At 39.5% G+C, this 3,111-nt stretch overlaps 1 pseudogene; it reads right to left on the bottom strand.

Moving 5' to 3' along the window:
• Positions 1-1,221: 1,221 nt before the first annotated feature.
• Positions 1,222-1,721, bottom strand: LOC136134421 (large ribosomal subunit protein uL11-like; annotated as a pseudogene).
• Between the last annotated feature and the right edge of the window lie 1,390 nt (positions 1,722-3,111).

The following is a 3,111-nucleotide window of genomic DNA, read 5'->3' as shown; positions in this document are numbered from 1 at the left end:
AAGGGCATTTTATTTTACACAGCAGCCATGTTTTTAATGTGTAAGGTGGTAGCGTTAACGATTACTTGAGCCAGACTTTAAGTACCCTGGGGAGGTCTGCTGTGGGCTTCAAGATCAGTGGTCTTCAAATTTTTGCTCACATAACTCCCTGAAAGAATTCTGAAAAACTTGCATCCTTCCCATATTTTTATGTTGCCACCTATAATTTTTCAACATAAGTTTGCAAACAGTATCATTTCCAGAGTATTGCATGCAATTCATGATATTTTAAAATAAAGCTGTTAGCTCACTTTTTAAAAGTTACCCCAAGGAATCTAAATCCCATGGCACTTTTTTACCCAACATTTTTTTTTTTTTTTTACGGTACGCGGGCCTCTCACTGTTGTGGCCTCTCCCGTTGCGGAGCACAGGCTCCGGACGCGCAAGCTCAGCGGCCATGGCTCACGGGCCCAGCCGCTCCGCGGAATGTGGGATCTTCCCGGACCAGGGCACAAGCCCGCGTCCCCTGCGTCGGCAGGCGGACTCTCAACCACTGCACCAGCAGGGAAGCCCAACATTATTAATTTTAAATATATGTAACCTAGCTCTTCTTTAACAGCCAGAAAAGTTACATTGTTCCTTCTTCTTCTTGAACTCATATTTTCATTTCCATTTCATTTCCATATTTCCATTTCTCCCACAGAATGCTATCTTATTGCATATTTTCATGCTTGAAAAATTTGTATTGATCATTACATCATTCTTTTCAACTACATACTTACCTAATTTTACTTTCCAGTAACTCTAAGGTCCTAGGAGTTATGTCTCTGGATGGAGTTATTACTAAAATTATTAGTAGTACACTATTGATCAGTGGCTATATTACAAATTGACAACCATTTTTAAACATAAAAATAAGATTTTATTGAAAATGCATCTGTTAACAAAATGGAGGGGACTTTTTCTTTTCCAGTGGATTTGCGGATGAATATTGTAGAGTGAGATTGAGTTCCATCCCGATTCTATTCATGCGTTTGACAAGGTTCTTATAAATGCTGAAGCATTTTGTTCACAAAATAAGTAGATGGGAATGTAAGGTTTTTGCTGTAGCCGTGTTACTCAACTCCTTTAACTCCTTTCAATTATATGCCAAAACCCATGTGATGACCTCTCATTTAAACTCTTTTTTCTTCCCATTGGTTGTTAAATGACCTTTTATTGAATTATGGTCCTTTGCAGTTCTTAACTAGCTGTGCATTCCACCACACCACTGTTGTTGTCATTCATCTATGATGTCATGAGGATGACGGCAATCCACATCAGAGACCACAGACCTGGCAGTCCCCAGGATCTATTTAGTGGTTCCAGAGTATTCTCTAGCTAAAGATTGGTGTCTCATCTGCTGGGCAATGTTGACGATCTCATCAAAAGTGATGTTCCACTGTGCTTAATGTTTTTCTGCTTCTTTCTGTCTTTCGGTTGTTCCTTGAAGGCTTTGATGATCAGGACTGAGACACAGGTACCACCTCAGTCTGGGCCTGTGTGTTCTGAATGGTCAGTTTCACTGTAGTCCTCAGACCCTTCCAACCCCAGTTGCCTTGGAAATGTTATCACCAACCGTTTTTGGAGACAGACCCAGGCGGCCAATCTTGGGGGCCAGGGGAGACGTGGCACAGACTTCCCCACTGGTGCACCTCAGGAGATACAAATTTGATCTCCTTGGGCTCAAACTTAGGCAACATGGTGAGGTGGCTGGTGTCAGATAAACCCGGATTTCAGAGGACCAAAGAAAATTGCACCTTGGCCTCCTTCAAGCCAAATCTGAATGAAAGCCATTTAAAAATTTTTTAGTGCATTAGCAGGTGACACTTTTGTTCCCCAGTCATCATAGTCATTCCCTTTCTCAACACTAACACCGGCTTCTAATTTTCCATGTTTTGTGCACCTGGGTTGAATGCACCATGCTGCGATGTGGAATTTGTGAGAGGAATGACTTTCTTTTTTTAAGTGGAAAAATGGCGATTGTAAAAAAGGGATGGAAAAGAGGCTGCAAGCATGGTCTCAGGCAGATAAGTTTTAGGAAAGTGTAGAAATGAAAGTTGAGAATGTGGAAGTGATCCCCTTAAAGCTATCCATGCTGTGTAGCACTACGGAGTCTTCATGTACATGGGCAGAACGTGGTTATCCCAGTTTGAAAATTTCTGTTCACTAATCGGCAGGCATTTGAACAAAAATGATTGGAGAGCAAGAAAGATTAAGGCAGTTCTAAATAGACTGGGAATGACATGGCGGTTAAGAGAAGAGCTCTGTAAACCCTAACTCTGAAATTTACTAGCTGGGTATTTTTGGGCAAAATAACCTCTGCCTTCTTAATTCCTAGTCTAGAAAGAAAAGCAGTAATGATACCTACCTCATAGCATTGTGAGGATTAAATGAATTAATATGTAAAGCACTTAGAACACTGGTGGACAAATAATAATCACTCAATAAATCATTAACATTAATACTAGGAAATGATTACATATGACTAAAAATGTTATATATGACTAACTCCCAAATAAGTTAACATTCCATATATACTTTGCTGTTAGCAAAGCTAACCCATTTAATTTGTAAATTAAATGAAAACTATAAGTACCCACAGCAAGAATGGGGCAGAGCCAAGATCCTTGCCCAGTTTGCATGCTTAATGATCAAGCTATGCCTCTTAAAAAAGAAAAAAGCAAAAAGCAACAAAAATAAATGGAACAGAAGGTGTAGGAGTTGTAGTTATTCTTTCTAGGTCAAAGGGTAGCCTATGTTGGGCAAAATTTATAATATGCTTACTTTGGAGAGGCAAGAAAAATGTTTGATGTGTTCTTTCCTCATCTTCTATAATCACAGAAAGTGCCATTATTTCCATTTAAGACATTCCCTCCCCCTACACATAAACTAATTACTAAATATATCAACCACTTTTGGTGCTTAGAGGTTCAGGGGTTTTGCCTTGCTACTGTCTGGGGCTTCAGGCAGATCATGTTCAACAGTCCTATCTTTGTTAAATGAAAATTAGAGGTTATTTTCAATATTATCTTATTTCTCCAGTATTTCTAATTGTCCCTACCCCTACCCCATTCTAAATTTGAGTCTTAC

The sequence above is a fragment of the Phocoena phocoena genome, chromosome 1, assembly GCF_963924675.1.
Source record: "Phocoena phocoena chromosome 1, mPhoPho1.1, whole genome shotgun sequence".
NCBI classification, from domain to species: Eukaryota; Metazoa; Chordata; class Mammalia; order Artiodactyla; family Phocoenidae; genus Phocoena; species Phocoena phocoena.
The sequence above is the reverse complement of the archived record's forward strand: the minus strand, read 5'-3'. Positions and strand labels throughout refer to the sequence as shown.